Below are 23,540 nucleotides of genomic sequence, written 5' to 3'. Positions count from 1 at the left end.
CCCAACCAAAAAATGGGCAAAAGATCTATAGACATTTCTCCAAAGATGACATACAGATGGCCAAAAAGCACATACAAAAATGCTCAACATCACTAATTATTAGAGAAATGCAAATCAAACTGTAATGAGGTATCACCTCACAATGGTCAGAATGGTCATCATCAAAAAATCTACAAACAAAAAAAATAATAAAATAAAATAAAATCTACAAACAAATGCTGGAGAGGGTGTGGAGAGAAGGGAACCCTCCTACACTGTTAGTGGAAATGTAAATTGGTGCAGCCACAATTGAGAACAGTATGGAAGTTCCTTAAAAAAAACTAAGAATAGAGCTACCATATGATCCAGCAATCCCACTCCTGGGTATATATCCAGAGAAAACCATAATTTGAAAAGATACATGAACCCCAATGTTCACTGCAGCACTATTTACAATAGCCAGGACATGGAAGCAACCTAAATGCCCATCAACAGAGGAATGGATAAAGATGTGGTACATACATATGATGGAATATTAGTCATAACAAAAGAACAAAATGATGCCTTTCGCAACAACATGGATGGACCTAGAGTCTGTCATACTGAGTGAAGTCAGACAGAGAAAGACAAATATCGTATGATATCACTTACATGTAGAATCCAAAAGAAAAACGGTACGAACGAACTTATCTACAAAACAAAAATACAGTTACAGATGTAGAAAACAAATTTGGGTTACCAGGGGGTAAGTTGAGGGAGGGAAAAATTGAGAGATTGGGATTGACATACACACACTACTATATATAAAATAGATAACCAACAAGGACCTACTGTATAGCACAGGGAAGTCTACTCAATACTCTGTAATGCCCTATATGGGAAAAAAATCTTAAAAAACAGTGGATATATGTATATGTATAACTGATTTACTTTGCTGTACACCTGAAACTAACATAACATTGTAAATCAACAATACTGCAATAAAAATTATAAAAAATAAAATTTTTAAAAATTTGTTTAATAATTGTTAAAATTTGTTACATCACCACACTGAAATAAAAGTTAGGCTTCACTGATCAACCGGAGTGCTTCCTATACTTATATATTTTAAGACTTGGTTCTCTTTAGGCCTTGATTGGCAGACTTAATATTAAACCATAGTGATCAGTTATAAGAAGTTTGCCTTTGTCAAATTTTCTCATAAAGGTGTACTTGTAAAGAACTAGGAGTCTGTAACAATACCACCTAGATTAAAATCTCAGCTCTATGCTTTCAAGCTGTGTGACCTTGAGGAAATTAATTAACTTTTATGTGTTTCCATTTTTCTTGGTTTTTAAAATCTGGATAAAATTAGTATCTTCTACTTGGTAAATATGGCTGCAAGTTCTTTGTTACCTCTGCTACATTTCACTGTTTTGAACTGGGCAGACGTTGTGACTGCTTGATCAACAAAATATTGTAGAAATGATGCTGTGCTTAAGACTGATAGCTTCCTCTTCCCCTCTCTTAGAACATTTGTTCTTGGAACCCAGCCACCATGCTGTGAAAGAGCTCAATTAGCTCCATGGAGTGGCCACTCTAGAAAGGTATCAAGTCTCCAACCAACACTGGTTGGACCCCTAGCCATTAGCCAGCACCAATATAACAGACAAGATGAGTGAGTTATCTTAAAGGAAACCTCACCTGTCATTACTCTGCAGAGATGAGCTAACCCCACCAAACTAAGCCCACATCACAGGTTCGTGAGCCGAATATATTACTGTTATTTTAGGCCACTAATTTGTGTATGATTTGTTACTCAGAAGTAGATAACAGAATTTGGTCCCTGGAAGTTATGAAAACCTAAAACATGTGACACTGGCTTTGCCACCAGGGAGCAGGTAGAAGCCGGAGGCCCTCCAAAGGATTGCTTTTGAAAGCTGAAAGGGCCTGTTGACCTAAAACAAATAGACTGCCAGCTATTCCTCTAGCAATGATGGGTTTATTCAGGATCAGGAGAGAATTGAAATTCAGGGTTTCCAACCATGGCAAGGCACATGCAAGTCCCCACAGAGCAAGGGAAGAGGAGCGTTTTTATCGAGGGGGAGAAGGAAGTTCGAGGGCTATAGTAAAGAAAGAGTCCAAAGCTTTTCACTGGCTGAGTCCCTGCCAGGAAAGAAAGCAGGTCTTTCTTCTCATCAGCTTTGCTATTGTCTCAGGGCTTGAGACCTCCCTTTCTGGTCTTCCAACTCTATTTAATTGAGGTTTCTGTTTATTAATTGTTTACAGGCCTTTCCTAACTTAGGGCAATTGTGGAGTTTGGAAGTCGTGTTAGAACAATTATTCACTCCCAAGTTTTTGAAGCATAAAAGTTTTAAAGTATAATTGAAGAAAGAAAAAAAAAGAGATCAATTGGACTAGAATATAATTAGTTGCTTTGGATTCAATTTAAAGGGTTATAAAATAAGATCTATCAAGAAAGTCTTAAAGTTCTAGAGATTAATTAATACTGGAATAGAAGTAGCTGGGAAGATTCACAAAATAACACTCAGTATATCACCTAGAGTTTTTCTCTACTGACAGGACAATAAATCATGTGCTTAAACAACAGCAGGAAGGAGACGGGCTAAATTTAAAACACACTTGGCAGAAGAGTTAAGCCTGTAAATTCTGAAAAGGTCTAAATCAGCCGTGTTTGCTCTGGACGAAACGCTGACAAGAAGCCCAGAGATGGACTAGTTGGCCTCCTCAGTATTCATTTGCATGCTTTCAGCTGCAAGAACCCCGACTCAAAGTGCTGAATCAGTGAGGCCATGTGTAATCATCTTACATAGCAGGAGACCACAACCAACCACTGCAGGACTGATTGGATCCCCGGCTCTGTTACGTCATCAAGGATTCAGGTTCTCGTACCACTTGTACTCTTAGTATCACTCATATATAATCAGTGAGAATTAGCTCACCTAACTACACCCAGCTGCAAAGGAGGCTGGCAAATATAGTCTCAGGTTGGTCAGCCATGCCTCAGAAAGACAGGGGATAACCACAGCCTGACCCTCGCTCCTGTTAGCCAGAGCTCAAAACGAGGTAGTGGAGACTGCCAAGTGAATCCTGTGCCCCGAAAGATAGAAACAAAACCTCTGGAATGACCTTTTGGGCAGGTGTAGTCAGTAAGGATAAGAACATAGGACTAGTGCCCAGCTAGGAATCCCTTATATGGTAGTAAGTAGCCGATAAATGCCAATGTGGCATATTCTCAGCCCAGTGATATTGAAACAGGAGGGAAGGGGGCAGGGCACAACCTTTAAAAGAATGACATGGCCGTTGAGGACATAGCATAAACTTGTTAGAACCAACTAGGCCCAAGATGGCAGACAATTCGACCTCCAGTAGACCTTGAGCCTCATTATACACTCATTGTAATACATTAGCATATGCTAAGTAACACACCCACAGGTGCCATGACAGTTACATCAAAGGCCAAAAAGTGGGTGGTGGCCCAAATCCTGGAAATCCCCGCCCCTTCTCCAAAGGAGTTGGAATAATCCTCCCACTTGTTAGCCTATGAAACTACCCAGCCCATAAAAACTAACCACCGCATATTTCAGGGCCGTTCTCACCTTTTGAGACAGATTGTATTCTGTCTTTGGAATGTGTGTATCTCTAAATAAATCCAATTCTTACCTATCACTTTGTCTCTCACTGATTTATTTCTGTGATGACGAGACATAAAGAACCTGGGTTTCATTAAGATCTGAAAACAGGTGTGTGATTTCAATTAAAAGTCTGGGTTTGAGTCCCAATCTGAGTTTTGGCTGGGTTCAAATCCCATCTGAGTTGTGCGGTTTCGGCATAATGGCAGTCTGCTCCTGCCCAGAGCTGCCCTGACCTAAAGGATTCCACATGGGTCACACCGACCAAACTTTAGGTGGATTTTGTTGAAGAACCAGAGAGGTAACAAGGAGCTGTGTCCACTTCTTTCTTTTCCTTACCTAGTCTTTTGCACAGCTTGGGGTTGAACCTGAAGTAGAAACAACCTAAGCTGAGAGAGAATGGCCATTCTTAAAGCCCAGACTGGCCTTGGTGGCCTGGCCTCTCTCACCAGCACAACGCTCTTCATCCATCTAAGAGTAGGTTTCACTCGTACTCAACATGGAGCAAAATGACAGACGGCATTTCGTGAAGAAGAATGGGAAATCAGGTAATATCTAACACCTGCAAGAAATCTTCACACCTGCAAGAAGTCTTCTCCCCCTTGCTTCTGAATGAGCTAGCTTGCTTTCTCAGAGCAACTACAGGCAAAGCTGCTACTTTGCATTCCAACATCAAATAAAGCCTGTTTTGGATGATTTTACATATGGGATTATCTGTACTGTTGTTCCTCTCTGAATCGATGGTTGAGTGCAAAGTGTCTAATGCAAGATGTTATCTCCAGCCAGAAATTTTAACTACCATGAATCCAACGTCTGTTTTCCAAAAGAAATTTTTTAATGTTATGCTTTAAATTTTCTACAGAAAAATTAGGGCCGTATATCCACTTATCTCATCACAACCATGCCCCCAAAGAGCTGTATCTAGCACTGCCTAATGTTAACTTCTGAGCCGGGTTATTACCAAAGGCAACAGGATTGAAAGTCTTGCAGATTACCCACACATTTACAATTATAACTTCGTTAGAATCCCAAGAAACAAAGTTGATCATGCTGTAACACACACGTATTCACACACTGACACACTCACACACACATTTCCATAGACATCTCATCTTTAGACAGATTGACGTCAAATGTCTTTTAAGACTCTGGCAAACCCCTGAGGGTTTTAATGCTCAAGTATGTGATAGATAATATCAGACAACCCACTGAACTTCAGATCCCTGAATACACAGAAATCAGATGGCAGGGCAGCTGCACTGTGAAACTCCAGGGAAAATCATGTACCTCATAGACCAGAACTGTTCAGAGCAAATCCTACACAGCTGTACAAGGCAGCCCAGCAGGTGTTTTTCTTGCTGCCTCTAAACATACAGCGCTACATGACACAAGGATCTCCTATTGATGCTCTTGTAGACGACAGCTTGCCAGTGTAAAAGGCAGGCTCTCCAACTTCCGCATGCCATCACTTTACCTTCCACGCCCAAATAAACATGCCTGAGCTACCACTAACGTGTCAGAAATCAAGTCCCCCTCACCACGAACTCCAGCTACTTCTAAGGCCCCCAGGATGCTGTCTCACATGCTTTAGCAACAGGTCCCTTGCATTCTTTAGCTCCACCTTCTTCATCACACCGCTTTGCTGCTGCCTCCTCAGCTTATGACCGCTGCAACTTTGGGTTAGACAATGTGAACCTGGGGCTGAGAAGTACCTCTGAACTGCCCCTGCATTGCTTCACCCATGAGATGGAAGACAAGGTCAACATCAGGGTAGTCATGTCCAGACGCCCTTCTACATCTGTCTCTTGGTTGAAGAGTCTGAAGCAGGAGATAGGCTTATGTCATCACACAACAGGAAACTGAAGAAGGGAACATAATTCAGTTCTCTAATTTGGGTGCTGAAATCAAGGTAGCACCAGTCATTCTCCTACTGCATTTGCCTCGGTAATGTTACATCACACAAGCAATGGTTCCTGTGCTTCATATCTGGAGGATTCTGGACACTTGCCCTGGCAGATAAGTGACTCCAAGGAGAGTCATGAGAGCTAGTGCAGCAGTGCCTGACTGGTAAAGGGACTTGGTGCTTCTGCAGCAGCCAGACAGCATTTCATGATGTTAGGAGAAGCCACCGAACACTAAGTGACTCCTTCTTTGAATGCTGGTAACACCTAAGCTCCTGGGAAGAGGAGATTATGCTAACCTCTGTGACTCCACCCCAGAGGCAGAATTTCAATTAATTCTCTGCAGCAGAAGAGACCAATCCATAAGTTTCACCAAGACCCTATGGAAGGATCTGGGGCAAAGGGAGGAAAGGGAAGTGTTTAGGAGGAACATGATTTATGGCTCTACGTATACACATAGGGCCTAAGTCTAGCTGTATCCTCTGGGTTCCCTGCTAGAGTCACCTGTCCTAGCCCATGGCTCTAGGACAACTTGAGGCATTTCTATCAGGCTAAACACCACACAGACCCTTGATAACTGTCAGTGTTACTTCTTTCATTTCGCAAGCTCATTCTCGGGTCCAGAGCCCACCTCCAGAGCCCTCATTCTCTGATAATCAACTGGAGAAGAACACACTGCTTTCAGGGGAAACTCCACAAGATTAGACTGTATTTGACATCAGAGCATTTTCCAGATATGGTAGGATTACAGACAACTTTGATTTTCTTATTTATACCTTTTTATTTCCTGAAACGTTCATGGAGAATATTTTCATAACAAGAAAATGTAATAAACCATTTTCATTAAAAAAAAAAACAATAAGCCCACTTCTGAGTAATGTTTGTTCAGGGAGCCTACTTTTCTCCAACAAAAATCAAATGTTCCTTCGAAAAGATTCAGTTCAATTAAACAAAACTTCGCCAGTAATTAAGATATCACAAATCTACATAAAACAATGTAATGCAAGAGAATGTTGCCTTTAATCTAGTAAAATAGATACACCTCTACTTGAGTAAGATGTTCTGAATTGAAGGGGAAAAAAAACTAAGAAAAATTCCCACTATTTTACTTCCCTATTTCTGTAGTAACAATTACCGCAGATTTAGTGGCTTAGAACAACACAAACTTATTCTCTTACAGTACTGGAGGTCAGAAATCTAAAATCAAGATGTTAACAGGTCTGCATTTCTTCTGGAGATTTCAGGGGAGAATCTTTTCTCACCTCTTTCGACCTCTAGAGGCCACTTGCATTCCTTTCTTGGCTCACTCCAACCTCGTGTCACTCCAAGCTTTTGCTTTCATCTTCACATCTCCTACTGTTAACTCTGACCCTCCCACCTCTCTCTTATAAGGACCCTTGTGTTTATATTGATATTATATATCCCGGTTAATCCAGGATAAACTTCCCATCTCAAGATCCTTAACTTAATCACACCTGCAAAATCCCCTTTTCCACATAAAGCCATATCTTCACAGATTCAAGGGGTTAGGACCTGGATATCTTTGGGGAAGCCATTATCCAGCCTAGCACACCCACCTTATATTTAAAATATGTTCTTATTAAGTAGCTCCCCAGATGTTACCAATATATCCAAAATGGAAAAATCTACTGTAATATTTTTTTTTAAAAAAGAACTGTCAGGGCTTCCCTGGTGGTGCAGTGGTTGAGAGTCCGCCTGCCGATGCAGGGGACACGGGTTCGTGCCCCGGTCCGGGAAGATCCCACATGCCGCGGAGCGGCTGGGCCCGTGAGCCATGGCTGCTGGGCCTGCGCGTCCGGAGCCTGTGCTCCGCAACGGGAGAGGCCACAACAGTGAGAGGCCCGCGTACGGCAAAAAAAAAAAAAAAAAAAAGAACTGTCAAATCTCTTGACTTTTATATCTCACATTTTTAGAAAATTGGCTGGATGATCTCAGATTTGAAGCCTGTTAAACTCAAGTCTTTTCACGTGCAGACATAAAAAAATAGTTGTAACTATGTTTATGATCAATTTTTGGAAACGTAACAATTCCCGGTTATTTCCTCATAGGAATCTTTAGTCCAGACATTTTATAATATCTTCAGTGAATATTTGGAGCTGTTTGTTTCCTAGAAGGAAAAAAGAAAGCAAAGGAGAAAATAAAAGAAATCCCTGCAGTTTGACAGAGGTAAAGCACCAGAGTCTAGGTGAGAGTGCTGGTTTTGTCACTTATTAGCCATATGACTTTAAGCCAGTCACCTTACCATATCCCCCTGTATAAAACTGGGAATACTACTCCCTGCCTTGCCTACCTGACAGGTTGGGGCAAGGATAAAATGAGATAATTGCAAACATAGGCTATTATCATCATCCTACAGGGTGAAGCATTTAAACTGTTATCCCCTATTTTTAACTAGGATCACACTGAGAAACACTTCAGCTTGGAGTTCATTGAGCTATTTCCCTGGAATTCAGACCATGGAGCGTTCAATCTGAAATTCCTTCTATCTTCACACAAAGCCTCACAGGAAAAGAAAAAAAAAGGATCATCTTAAAAGAAGTATGTCTGTGGCATCTATGAACTCGATATATTTAGTGAGGAGAACTTAGCATTATTTCTTCCACCTCCAAAAAGTTTTCGTCAAGTTTTCACAGAACAATGGAAAGTCACCAAACAAACAAAAAACAAAAAAACAAAAACTTGTCTTCCATGTCAGGACGGGCTGAAACATATATCTTGAGTTCCCTCTTGTTCTCTGGGATAAAACCACTGCATTGCAAAATGTTTTCGCTCATACAATAAAAATCAATTGGCTTCAACAAGCTTAAACCTAGTTGCCCACGTTTCCACAAATTATGGTGTGAACATAAAACTTCAAGAGCTTCTTTAATGAGTCACAATCATAACTGGTATTTCCTTCCCCCAAATTTTTGTGTAGACATGCTCCAAATTTCATCCCTTTAAGACCTAGATGAGTCAGCATTTATTTCCAGAAGAGCCGCTGAGAGGCTGGCAGTCAAATGCAGGATAGCTTTGCATACCTTAAAGAAAATCTACTTCAACCTTCTACTTAATATTAGAGCCATCACATTTCTCTTTGACAAGATTGTCTGCATAAAAGTTTCTTGAGAAAGCCAGGGGATTCATTTACTTCTGTCATTGTGATTGACTACAGAGCAGCTGTCAGGCAACTGAATCATCTCCAATCTCCATCACAAATTACTCTAAATGGTTTAAGATAAACTTGCCAAGGCTGTTATGCCTAGCAGCTCTGACTGGAAAATGTGCAATTGATTTAAATGAAAAACAAGAGGATCTGTTTGGGGTCTTCATAATAAAACTGCCATGGTGCCTTTGTTGATGCTCAAGAAGCCACAGATGTATCATGTACATCTGGAAAATAAGGAACCTGTTCTATGCACACTTCTATATAGTTCATAATTTGGCAGCATAAAATTGAGCTTGTCTAAAGCAACAGACTGCAAAAGAAGGTTACCATGAGATTTTAGAAAATGTTAATAAAAAATAATAGGTAATATTATGAATCTTTGTTTCCATCAATTGTTCTTAATGCAGATGAACCCCAAAGGAGAGTAATGTATTTCTCTCCTCCACTTCTTCAGAGAGGTAAGTTGTGTTCTTGCAGTAAGGAAATAAGCACGTTAACCACGGTGGACAAAACATTGCCTAGATCGTGAGAAGGTTGTGTAATAAGTAATTTGAATTAAGGACAAAAGGCATAGGTTTTGAAGGAGAAAAACACCCATGAGATAAATCTGTTTATATTGGTTTTTGCTTTTTATTTTTAATTTATGTAGCTGTGGATGTTTCCTTAAAGTGGTTTTTCATTGTTGATTATAAAAAGATCTTGGGTATCTTACCTGTTACGATTGACAGTGCAAATGAAGACTAAGAATGTCCTGAATAGCTGAGAGGGGATGTGAGCTAGAAGTAACCCAGGCCCTTAGTGCAGAGAGGACTTTGTATGCTACCAGAGAACAAGAGGACCTCTTGACAAAGTAGCTATCAGAAGGGTACTGAGAGCAGAGAAATGGTAAGGAAAGATACTATTTATTGTAAGAGTTATTGAGTATTATTCTTTACCAAGCATTGCAGTAGGTGCTGGAGATATACTAAATAAGGCAAGGTCTCTCTCTCCAAAGAGCTCAGGGGAAGAAATAAAGTTAACTTAGCATACCAAAACTCTTGGAACTCAGCTGAAGTGGAGCTTTAGAGGAAACACTGTGGTGTAAATGCTAATATTAGGAAATAAGAAAGGTTATAAATAATGATCTAAACTACAACCATAGAAGCTAAAAAGAATAAAAGAGAGTAAACTAAATACCAAGTAGAAAGAAAAATAGAGCAGATATCAGTAATAGAAAACAGACAAGCAACAGAGATAAATCAGTATATTCAAAAGCAAATTATTTTAAAAGATAAATAAAATTAATTAAAGACTGGCCCAAATGATCAAAAAAAAATTTTTAAAGGAAAATATAAATTATCCATGTCACAGGTGAAAGAGGAAACCTATGACAGAGCCTCTAGACATTAAAATAATCAAGAGGATATAACAACATTATACCAACAAATTCAGCAACCCTGAATGACACAAAATGAGCAAATCAAATTTTTCAAAGTAAAAGAAATTTGAACCTAGCCTTTCATATCCAGCCAAATTTTCACTCTAATATGAGAGAGTAATAAAAAATAAGAAAGCATCTCAGGCACAAAGGTCCTCAGAGGTTTTCTCACACAATGACTCCCATCTGAAACAATTCTGATTTCCTAACTATGACTCAAAATCCAGAACCATAAAGAAGATGTGGCACATATATACAATGGAATATTACTCAGCCATAAAAAGAAACGAAACTGAGTTATTTATAGTGAGGTGGATGGACCTAGAGACTGTCATACAGGGTGAAGTAAGTCAGAAAGAGAAAAACAAATACCGTATGCTAACACATATATATAGAATCTAAAAAAAAAAAATGGTCATGAAGAACATAGGGGCAAGACGGGAATAAAGATGCAGACCTACTAGAGAATGGACTTGAGGATACGGGGAGGGGGAAGGGTAAGCTGGGGCAAAGTGAGAGAGTAGCATGGACACATATACACTACCAAATGCAAAATAGATAGCTAGTGGGAAGCAGCTGCATAGCACAGGGAGATCAGCTCGGTGCTTTGTGACCACCTAGAGGGGTGGGATAGGGAAGGTGGGAGGGAGGGAGACGGAAGAGGGAAGAGATATGGGAACATATGTATATGTATAACTGATTCACTTTGTTATAAAGCAGAAACTAACACACCATTGTAAAGCAATTATACTCCAATAAAGATTTTTAAAATAAATAATAAAATCCAGAACCAATAAGGACAAAGACGTATGTGTTTCATGACATTAAAGTACAAATTGCATGGCAAAAACCACTAAAACTGAAAAGATAAATGAGAAAAATATTTGCAACTTATAATACAAAGGATTATTATGGTTAGTATATGAGGATCTTCTAAATGTTGGGGAAAAAAATAGAGAAATGCACAAAAGAAATGAAGAGACAGGTCAAAGAAAAATGGAAATGCCACTCAAATCTCTGAAAACAACTCAATCTAGCTTACAATAAGAGGAGTGCAAGTTAAAACTACATTGAGATATAATTTCTCACCAAAAAAAAAAAAGAATAATCAAGAGATATTATTCTCTTGATTATTATTGAACAATTATTGAACAACATTATACCAACAAATTCAACAACTTGGACAAAAATGAATAAATTCCTTGAAGGACAAATATTATCAAAACTGACAGAAGAAGAAATAGGAAATCTAAATGTTCCCCGTATATATTAAGTAAATTGACTTTATAGTTTAAAACATTCCCACAAAGAAAATTTCAGGCCGAGATGGCTTCACCTGTGAATTCTATTAAATATTCAAGGCAGAAATATTAATAGTACCAATCTTACACTAACTCTTTCAGAAAAAAAAAATGATATGAAGTATCCAAATAATTTTACCAGACCAGCTTAAACTAATATGAAAACCTGAGAATAACAGTGAAAGTAAGGAAAGTTGAGGATCAATATCAATATCCCTCATGATACACATATAAATGCCCTTTTTAATATTTGCAAATCAAACCCAGAAATACATTAAAGAGATAATACATGATGATAAAAATCAGGTTTATCACATGAATGTAAGGTGTTAAACAAGCAACGTTGGTTAATAATATTTGTTAATTAATAAATATAACTCACCAAATTAAACTAAAGAGGAAGATGTACAAGATCATCTCAAAAAATGCAGAAAAAATGTTAAAATTCAAAACCTGTTGTTGATAAAAACTCTCATTAAACCAAGAATACAAGGACAATTCCTCAAACTGATAAAGAACATCTATGAAAAGCCTACATTTAACATCATACTTAATGGTGACTAGTTTTCTCCTAAGATAAGGTACAACGCAAGGATATCTGGGTTCATCACTTCTATTCAACATTATACTGAATCTGGATGTTGCAGTACAGCCAGAAAAAATAAAACACATAAAGATCAAAAAGGAAAACTGTCTCTACTTTCAGATGATACAATTGTTTACACAGAAATTCCCAGGGAATTTAGGAAAACAACAACAAACATTAATAGATGAATTTAAAAGATCACAAAATACAAGGTTCATTATAAAATTTAATTGTATTTCTGTGTACAAGCAACAGATGGAAAATAAAATTTAGAAAACTATCACTGATAATAGCATCAAAAAATAAAATACTTAGGGATAAATGTAATGAAAGATGTACAAGATCTTTACACTGAAAACTTCAAAATATTGCTGAGAGAAATTTTAAATATTTCAAAATATGTGAAGAGATATACTATGTTTATGTATTGGGAAAAATCAATATTAGTTATTAAGATTTCAATTGTCTCCAAATTGATTTGCAACAGGAGGGAAAGGGGCAGGACACAAAGGCTAGATAGTGAAGGGGCTCAGCTGTTGGAATGTGATAAAGACCAGCTGGAACCAGCTGAAACCAAGGTGGCTTTGAGAACAGTTTGGTCATTGACCTTTAGCTCATACCTTCATTGTAATACTAAATATCATTCCCCTTTATGCCATGACAATTCTGAAACAGACCATAAAAGGCCAAAACGTGAGCAGTGACCCAGTCCCTGAGAAATCCCCACCTTTCCCTGCAACAGCAAGAATATTCCTCCCACTCGTTAGCATACGAAATAAAAACTAAAGACCCCATGCCCTGGGGCCACTTTCAGTTTCTGAGAGGTTTCCCGTTGTGCCTATGGACTATATATCCCTCTAAATAAACTTGCTTTCCCTTAACTCTGGCTAGCTCTTGAATTCTTCCCTGCCCAAAGCCAAGAACCCTCACTTGGCAGTCCATCCTAAGGACTCCTGTGGGTCCCAGGACTTGACACTTCCCTCTCCTGCAACAGATTTATAAGATCAATGCGGTATCAATTAAAGTCCCAGCAGGCTTTCTTGAAGATACTGACAAGCTGAATCTAAAACTTATATGGAAATGCAAAGAAACTAGAATCATCAAAACAATCCTGAAAAATACAAATTTCAAGACCCACACTTCATGATTTCAAAACTTACTATAAGAATTTCTATGTAAACTATCGTCTTCTCTGGAAAGAGACAGTTTTACTTCTTCTTTTCTGATCTTTATGTCACACAATTCTGGTTTCTAGAATATATAAATAACTGCTATAATTCAGTATGAAAAAGAAAGCAATCCAAATAAGAGTAAATGGGCAATAGGCAGGGATAAACCTTCACAAAGAAGATATAAAAATGCCAATGAGCACGTGAAAAGGCACTCAACATATTAGGGAAATGCAAATTAAAACCACAGTGAAATTCCATTACACATACACTAAAAGGCTAGAATTATACATTTGTTTAAAATTGATGGCCCCGAGTATTGTTGAGGACGCAGAGCAACTGGAACTCACATGCACTGTTGATTAGATTGTAAAATGGTTGCTGGGTTGCACCCAGCAGGCCTGCATGCAAGCTCTGTACCTGCCCAGGTTCAAGCCGGAAGAAAGAACGGGGAGTCAGTGGCGACAGAAACATCAACGGTTTAATGCATGGGGGACCTTACTTACATTTCTGAAGCAACGTCCTGAAGCAACACCCCACTGCGCGCGGAGGGCAGGCAGAACATGGCGGCAGTCCACGCTCCCCGGGGAGGGGGAGGTTACCACTTACAGGGGGAATTAGTGTCAGGTTGGTTCATTGGTTACCAGGGAAACTAGCAGAGGGGCACGCCCCTCACCACCCCCTTGATCAGCTAACAGGTGGAGATGTTCTGATTTAAAGGTTAGGCAAGTTTGTAGTTAGGTCAGTCATGCGAGTAGGGTGTAGGTGAAGCAGGCACTGGTGGAGCAGGGAATGTATGGAGAGCAAGAGAACAGCCAACTCGGTGGCTTGATCACACAGTGGTTCATGAACTTCGAAAACTGTTTGCGCTTTCTTATAATGTTATACATGTACCCTATGACCTGGCAATTCTTCCCCTAGGCGTTTACTCTGAGAAACAAAAATATATGCCCTCAAAAAGAATTATACAAGACTGTTCACGGTAGCTGTATTCATAACTGCCCAAAACTACAAACAACCCAAATGTCCATCAATAGGAGAAAGGATAAACAAACCCTGGTATATTCGTGTAAGAGAATGCTGCTTAAAATTTTTTTAAAAAGCAATAATCTATTAATGCAGGCAGCAATGTGGATGAATCACAAAAACATTATTCTAAGCCAAAGAATCCAAACAGTATGATTTCATTTACATAAAATTCTAAGACAATAATTCTGATAGAAATCAGTATTGCCTCTGGGGGTTTGGGATTGTAGTTAATTGGGAAGGGGGCCTAAGGGAGCTTGCTAGAGTAATGGAAAAGCACTCTTTCCTGGTAGCATTGTGGGTTACATGAAAACATGCATTTGCCAAACCTGATTTAACTTTATGTTTAAGATATGTGCTTTACTCTGTATGTAAATCTAGACAGGTCTCAGGCAAATGGTAAAATGTTAATATTTCTTCAGTCTAACTGGTGAATATGTAAGTGGCTGTTTCTTAACCTCTATTTTTCTGCAATTTGAAATAATACAGAACTTTCGAAAGTGAAAGAAACTAATATGTAATATTTTCAACAATGATTCTGAAAACTAGTTTTCTGGGATCTCCTGACAGTCACAAGGGGGCTCCAGAGAACACTGGGTGCCTGAAGGTTGGTGGAGATTGAAGCAAGGACTGGGAAGGGGCGCTTCAGAAAAAAACACACTTTGCTACTTTATCTGTTTACAAGGGACAGGGAACTTTATATTCAGTTTTAGATCTTGTATGATGAACACAGACATTAATGTCCGCAGTGAACCCACAGCTTACTTAGCGTTTTCTAAATCGCACAGTCAATAGTTGCAGGACAAATTAAACCTATAAAAGTCACTTGCTGAATCTCAGCTGGAAGGAGCGGCATCTTAGAAGAATTCAGTTCTAAATGCTATAGAAATAGTTCTCCTCAAATAAATACTGATTTTAAAAATAGTCAAGTGTGAATACGGTTTGAAATAAACCACAGCTGTACTATTTTTGCTTTACTGATAGATGTGCCTCCCCCCAATTATTAGGTAAAATAAAAGTTTGTAAATCAATCACTTTCTATTCTCATCAAGGTTTTGTGGTCTCAAGTAAGGTATGAACTCATAAGTCATAAATAAATAAAATGTTTATTTCAGAGCTCTTATTTTCTCTAAACCGTCTTCATTATCTATAATTTCTAGCATTTGTAGTTTCTCTGCCCCAACAGAGATTTATAAACCATCATTTTGTGTACACTCTCTATGTAAACTCCCAGCCCTAAGGAGTCTCAGTTGATGGGACCAGGAGTAGTAAGCATACTCACCTGGATGGTCCCATAAGTGGTCCCAGTGTATTGGTCTGGGGGATGGGTGGAGCTAGAATTAGAAAGCAGTATTGATTCATTCTGTTGCTCTGGTGGCCAGAGCATTAATATATAAACTTGGAATTGTTGAAAGCGATGTTTTTGACCCTGTCGCCTGGGAAATGGGAAACAGAGAGAGCTAGTCGAGAGTGAGAGGGGAGAGTAAAGCAAGAGACAAGCAAGAAGGAAATCCTGAGGCAAAAGTTCTAGGTCCCTTGGTCCCTAAAGTTCAGCTGGAACTCTCCTAACTCCCCATTTACAATTACGCTAGTTCAAAGAGGCTGCTGTAATGGCAAATCCCAAATACCTAGACTTGCATTATTATTAGGGAGAAAATGTATATATCTCTGATCTCAAATTATCTGTGATTGCTAACATTTCAAATTCTGCTCCCTGAAAATTAACACTTGAATATAGTTATAAAGACCCCTGGTGGAAGAGTGTAAAATTATCATCCCTTAGATTATCCTTGATGCGATGAGGCTTCCGCTTGGACCTGTTGAGTATTTTGTTTAAAGGAGATCAACTCTACATACCCAATAACATTCTAGAGCTCTTACTATGTAGCAGACCCTCTTCTAAATATGCTAGCTGGGTTATCTCAGTTTATCCTCACAACCACTCAGTGAAGTAGGGAGAATTATAACCGCACCTAAGGATGAGAAAAAGGAGGTGCAGCGAGAGTTTAGTGACTCGGCCACGGGTAGTAATGGTGGATCAGGCACTCAAGCCAGGAGGTCTGACAGAGGCCTGGCTCTTAACCATTTTACCACTGTGTGGAGGTGCCGTAAGTTATTGTTTCACTTCATATGCATTTAAACTTTAGATTATGGTGTTGTTACAGGAGAAACTGGAGGAGGGGAAGAAGAAAAAAAAACAGAACAAAACATAATTGATGGGCATTACCTTCATTTGCCTTCATCTTGGATTAGAAGGTAAAACCACTAACAAGTGTGCAGAGCTGCAATGTCATTCAAGGTGCCTTCCTACCACGGAAGGGCAGAAAGTTCAGGTTATCAGATGGACCCCAGGGGAAGGGCACACTGTGGCTTGGAATGTCATACTCCTCAATTTCACTAACCTTTCACATCAATGAGTAGGGATTGGAGAAAATTGAGATGCTATGATTTAGTAATGGCTGAGCAAGGTATAGGTGGGAGAAATGTTTAAAGGATCAAAACACCAGCCATTCTGACTGCCTCAATTTCCTCGGAACTCCATATTTAAGATACCAAAGGAATTAACCTGACCCACAATCCCAGAAAGAAGGCAAGCATATCCCTGTTGTCAGTATCAGACATGAATTAGTATTATAAAAAATTAATAAACAGAAAGTTTAATTAAATAGAGTTGGGAGACCAGAAGGGGGAGCTCTCACACCCTGTGATGATAGCAGAGCCCAACAACAAGAAGGAATGCTCTTCTTTCCTGCAGGACTCAGCCATTGAAAAGCCATGGACTCTGTTTACCGTAGCCCTCTCAACTTCCTTTCTCTCTTATAAAGTGTTCTCCTTCCTTTGCTGTGGGGGGATTTGCACATAGCTCTCCATGGTTGCAGACTCTGAATTGCAATTCTCTGTTGATCCAGAATAAACCCCTTTTTGCTGGAGAAATAGCTGGCAGTCTACTTGTTTCACGTCAATAGTATCACTTAGAATTATCTTCATTTCTCCCGGCCTTCACTCATTTCTCCCTCTCTCCTGATGCTTACTGAATAAAAGATATTAAATAGATGTATGGTTTAGGATGGCAAGGATTTCATGACCCAGTGTCTCCCAGTGTCCCATTAAAATTCCAATTAAAAAAAAGGAAAAATTTCATAACAGTACTGAAAATTAACTCTCATAATAAAAACTTTTCTACAAGTGGAGAGAAATTTACACTAATTATGACCTATGGAAGATGCTGCTTCATTTATCCCAAAGACTAAGGGGAAAATTACCTTGGAAAATGGTTTAATAAAGAGCCAAATGAAAATAATTTTTATTTCTAAAGGATATCTTCAAAAATATGCAAAAAGACATGCCTCTAAGAAATGGAAATGGGAAAGAATATGCAAAAGACAGAGACGACAGTGGAAAATGAAAGGGGCATCACTGAACATAAAAACTAAAAATGAAGCATAAAGGAAAAATTTGGTGAATTTTACTCCACACAAAAAAGTTAAACTTCACAAACCAAATGAAACACACACGACAAGCTGGGGAAATGACTGGCAGTATATATGATGAAAAATGATTGATAGCCTAACTTTGTAAATAGCTCTAACAAGTTGACAAGAAAAATACCACACGAGAAAAAAAAGTACAAATAATGATGTGAGAAATGTAATTTCTGGTAAACATAAAAGAATTCAGTCTGTCTAATAATCAAAGATATGCAAATTAACATTCAGTGAGATATTCTTTTTTTTTTTTTTTTTTTTTGTGGTCCGCGAGCCTCTCACTGCTGTGGCCTCTCCCGTTGCAGAGCACAGGCTCCGGACGCGCAGGCTCAGCGGCCATGGCTCACGGGCCCAGCCGCTCTGCGGCATGTGGGATCTTCCCGGACCGGGGCACGAACCCGTGTCCCCTGCATCGGCAGGTGCACTCTCAACCACTGCGCCACCAGGGAAGCCACAGTGAGATATTCTTTTTACATTTATTTAATCAAATGAAAATGATGTTGCAAGGGTGAGATGAAAGGGATCCTGTCATATAATGCTAGCCTGAAAAAATTATTACAACTTTATGAAAGGTAACTTTGCTCTTAAAATCACAAGCCTTAAAATATTTCATAATCTTGAACACTTAAACTTCAAGGGAATATGTACTCAGGAAACAATTAAATTCTTACCAATATGTACATGTCAGGAGTTCAAGGTGGCAGTATTTCTTTCTTTTTTTTTTTAAATTTTTAAATTTTATTTATATTTTTATACTGCAGGTTCTTATTAGTCATCCATTTTATACACATCAGTGTATACATGTCACTCCCAATCACCCAATTCAGCACACCACTACCACCACCCCGCTGCTTTCTAGGTGGCATTATTTCTAAATTCAAAATATTTGGAAACCACCTATGCTTTTAATAATTAGTACTGGTTAAATAACTTTTGTACATAATTATGAAAAACATTTTATGGCTGTTAAAAATTGTGTTCTTGAATCACCTGGTGAAAATGTTCATCTTGTAATGTTAATTAAGAAAAGTGGAACCAAACTTAAACAAAATTAAAATTTTGTCAAAGAAAAATTATAAATATATTACATCTATGAAGAGATGAAAGGCTGAAAGGAAATACATCAAAATGATTTTTTAAAAAGTGGTTATATGTGTTTTGGAAAGGAAAATTACAGGTGTCTTTTTTCTTTTTTATATACTTCCAAGTTTTCTAAATTATCTATAAGGAAATGGTGCTACTTTTATAATCAGAGAATATATTTGAAAAATCACGGATTGATGGTAAAAAAATAACTAATATATTCTTCACTCATCTATGTGGAAAAATATGAGTAAACTATACAAGTAAAACCATCTGCTACTATGTTGTTCCGTAGAAACAGCTATGTGTTCCCTTTGTCTTTCAAGAACACCTGTCAACAGCCTAAAATACTCCATGGTATACAGTTAACAAGGTTAACGACCTAGTTTTGTAATTTTCTTTTTCTATGAAAAATGGCTGTGACCTTTGATGGTCCTCAGAAAAGACACCTCCTCGTAATTTTAGCTTTTCTCCTAAAAATCATTTCTGTCATTAGTTTCACTATCACACTTTTCACAGCAAATATAACAGGGCTACCTTTCTTAACTCTTCAGAAGCTCTGCAAAATTTAATAAAACAGCAAACATATATCCAGAAACCATTCTAGAAAATTAAATGCAATTTTCAGTTTCACTACACAAATTTGGTAAGCTGGAGTCCAGGCATTGCTTTGAACTCTGATGAAAGGAGTAATTTCTTTTAGGAGCAACACTGCCTGATTGAAATTGCAACTGTCCCTAAAAGTTGTCTTAAACACTTTATTCCACTAGATGGCAGACGTGGGACGCTACATGTAACAAACTGAGTAACTTCTAAACAGTAACCCCCAAGAAAAAATAAGACCGTGAGAAGGTAAAATGCGGTGGAAAATGCTAACATGAGGGAATATAAACAAGCAAAGAGGACATATTTAATAATCACAGATAATACTAACAATGGAAAATAAAAAGTGATTAATTTCTCCTATCTAAATGTGTGCAATTTCAGGATATAACTCACTCCCTTTCATACTTTGCATTCTTTGATAAAGAAACATTAAAAAAAGAAATCTTCCACGGAGAAAGAGAGGTAACTAACCAAGCTTGAAAAAGTAACGCCGAAATGTCTTACAGTATGACAAGTCAATTAAAAGTAAATAATTCTAGGATATCAATTAATACCATTATCTTTGTTCCTATTAATAATGATCCATTCACTTTTTCATTCAACACACGTTGGTGGCTGTCTCTAGGCAGGCACTATGTGATCCAGATTTTAAGTAACACTAAAACTTGTGGATTCCACAATCCTGTTTTACCAACGATTAATCGTGCTCCCCCCCCCCACCCCCACCCCTCACCCCCCCGCCCAAAGGATGGCGTGGCTCATTAGGTTATCCAGCGAGTCAACAGCTGACAGCTCATTCCTAAACTCCTCACCATTTCTCTCTCACCATCCGCTGCAGTCTCCCGTGGGTGATGTAGCAGAGACCAAGCTGGTGCCAGTCTGGCATTTTCTAATTCCCACCGTCATTGTACCTTCACTCACTGAGCAGTACCTAGAGGATGAACATACTCATCTGTTAAAAGTTCAGTTCTCACAATCACTATTTCATTCCTTTTACAAATATTTCTTGAATTTCTACTCTGCCCTAGGCACTAATTGGGTTAAGATAAAAAGTTAGTCACTGTTCTCCAGAGCTATAACCTGGTAAAAAGAGGAAGGGGTGGTCTGTAGTGTCTGGAGAGCACCCCACATTATGATAATCTGGGATCCATAACCAAGGGGTGGGTGTGAAAGACCACAAAGCCCTCCATCACATGTAAAGAGGAGCAGTCAGATACCGAATACAGGTTTATCTGACTGCAAAGCCCACAGCTTTAAGCTCTGGGCAGTTATAAACATACTCTGTGAAAAGCAGTATGTTAACAGTCTGTTACGCTTCTAGGATCACTCATTCTAATAAGAAATATGTCTTTTCATCAAACCACTTGTAGCAATAGGGATAAGGCATATATAAATAAGTATATATACCATTTAGAAAGTGCTATCTAAATAAGAAATTATACAAATGAACTTGTATACAAAACAGAAATAGACCCACAAACACAGAAAACAAGCTTATGACTACCAACGAGAAAAGATGGGGGGAGGGATAAATTAGGAGTTTGGGATTAACATATACACACTATGATATATAAAATAGATAACCAACAAGGACCTACTATATAGCACAGGGAACTACACTTAATATTTTGTAATAACCTATACAGGAAAAGAATCTTGAAAAAAATAGATATACATGTATGTATAACTGAATCACTTTGCTGTAACCTGAAACTAACACAACATTGTAAATCAACTATACTTCAATTAAAAACAAGAAAGTGCTATTTGTAAAAGTTCTAGGGAGGCCAGAGAGGCGATGTTATTTATAACTGGGGAGAATCAACAGAGTCTATGCATGAGGTGACACTGAGCAGACCTTGAAGGGTGGATAGGATTTGGACCTGTGATAATGGGCAAAAGCAATGGCCCAGGAATCATGGATTAGGCAGAGGGAACAGTGGATAGTTCAGAGTGAGCAGAGTGAATGTTTACTTATTAATTGAAAATAAATGTTTATTGAGCATCTACTATATTCCTGGTACTCTTCCAGACTCTAAGAATTCATCAGTGAACAAACCAGTTTTGTTTTGTTTTTAATCCCTGTTTCTGTGGCATATTATAAATAAGTGAGTAAAATATACACTACGTCAGAGGATGGTAAATAAATAAAAAAGTCTAACCAGAGAAGGAGATGTGCTGGAGGAGACCAGAGACCTCAAGGAGGAGGAGAAAGAGAAGGAGAAGCATTCCAGTAGAAGGAACAGTTAGCGCAAAAGTCCTGAGACAAGAATACACAAAGAAATATGGGGAAAGATAAACTGGAGCAAAATAAAGGCCATGATATTGGCATAGATAATGATATTCTGATGACAGCTAAGACTGTTCCCAAGGGCTTTCCTGGTGGTCCAGTGGTTTAGACTCTGCACTCCCAATGCAGGGGGCCTGGGTTCCAGCCCTGGTCAGGGAACTAGATCCCACATGCCACACCTAATAGAGCCCGCATGCTGCAACGAAGAAGCTGCATGCCACAACTAAGACCCAGAGCAGCCAAATAAATTAAAAAAAAAAAAAAAGACAGTTCTCAGATTTAACTGTGTCTTGAATCCAGGGACCACTTCTCCTAAAGCTATTTGGACTCAGAAACCTGCCTGAGTTTGTGTACATTCCATTCCGACTATAAAAGGGCAATTCTCCTCCTAAGGGTGACCCATTCCAGTATCCTACAATCGGGGTAGAGAAGCAGTTTAATTCTTGAGTACATTCGCTGGAAGGAGGGGATGTATCTGATGAAATGTGAGCGTAGGTGGTTTACAGTGTAGCAAAGATAACACTGGTTCTCCAGCCAGACTGAGGAGAAGTTCTGGGAAGCTCCCGTCACTGTGCGCGGTGACAATTAGGGTATCTGATCAGAGTCAACATTATGTCATAGTCAACACATAGTCAACTGACTATGCTTAGTTGGCTTCTACATAGCAGCAGTCAGCTCTTGCTGCTGTGAAAGTGGCCGTGCTCATGTCCAGGTCTGACTTGTGCCAACGATGTCCCTGCACGATGTTCCCCGTGTCACAATCAGGTCCTCATCAGCGCGTGGACCGGGCTCAGTGTGGCCTTGCCATCTTCTCTGGCTTCCAAATCATCTTCACCATGATGGCGCACATTCATGGCAAGAAACAGAAAGTAGGGAAGATAAACACAGACACACATTTGCAATTCGAGATGGCAGACTGGTCATGTACCTTTGTCTCTCTTCCCCTCCCAAGACACCACTTTAATTCATGCTAATTGAATGATTCACCTCGTTATTCCACGGAAAATTACTTTGAATTTAAAGTAGGCCATTTCTGAACCCCAACAGTTGAGACCATTTCACTCATTCCTTCTGGCTCCAGTAAAAGCTGGAAACGAAGTGTAGCCTGTAAGCCCTTAAAATTGAGAAGCACTTTTTTTCTCAGAAGGGAGAGGATGTCCAGCAGAATTCCCACACCTGTCGTCGGGCCTTGGGATGGCAGGTCACTGTCTAATGTGGCTTTCTATGCTTTTCCTCTCAGGACCCTTACGCTTTTCAGCGCTGGTTTGGGAATGAAATTAAGTTCCAGTTATTTCATGAGTGCCACTGACAAACTTACCAGCAGCACTAAACCACCTGAGCACCCAAGGACAAAGACCTCTCCCTGAGCCTCTATAATTGGTTCTTATCCTTGCACTGAAATCACTAATTGAGACTTAATTGCTGGTTCAAAAACTCAGGAGAAATCACCTAATGGCATTCACTCGCTGGGTCAAGAAGGTAGTGACTTTATTCCACTCTTCTATGAAACACTGTAATCCTTTTAGTCTGCCCCTTCCAGACTTCATCTAGCACAAAATTTGTCTGTATTTCTTATTAGTAAAACAGGGAGATTTCACGCATATAGAAAGAGAACGATGTCAGGCAACTGCCAGTTACATCTTCGTGAGTGTTGGACTGAATTTCAGGACATGAATTTTAAATTCTAATAAATAGGACAATCAAACTTTCGATAAACCTTAACTGCCTAAATGAAAAAGAAAATACCCTTGAATAACATATTACCAATAACATGGAATAGGATAAGTAACAGCATCTAGCCTATTCTGGAAACTTACCGACTAGATACCATTTCACCTACCTAAATATTCTTCACTTCAAAGGAAAGTGAATATTTTCTTTGTCATCCAAACCGTC

At 38.9% G+C, this 23,540-nt stretch overlaps 1 long non-coding RNA gene across 2 annotated transcripts in view; it reads right to left on the bottom strand.

Moving 5' to 3' along the window:
* Positions 1-13,734, bottom strand: part of LOC116759391 — a 66,118-nt gene extending 52,384 nt beyond the window's left edge. For both annotated transcript variants that reach the window (XR_004351431.1, XR_004351430.1), the window contains exon 1: positions 13,661-13,734. This is a non-coding gene — a long non-coding RNA (uncharacterized LOC116759391). The remainder of the gene's footprint in view (positions 1-13,660) is intronic.
* Positions 13,735-23,540: the final 9,806 nt, after the last annotated feature.

Source organism: Phocoena sinus, chromosome 9, assembly GCF_008692025.1.
Source record: "Phocoena sinus isolate mPhoSin1 chromosome 9, mPhoSin1.pri, whole genome shotgun sequence".
Taxonomy (NCBI): Eukaryota; Metazoa; Chordata; class Mammalia; order Artiodactyla; family Phocoenidae; genus Phocoena; species Phocoena sinus.
This window is presented reverse-complemented; position numbering and strand designations above follow the sequence as displayed.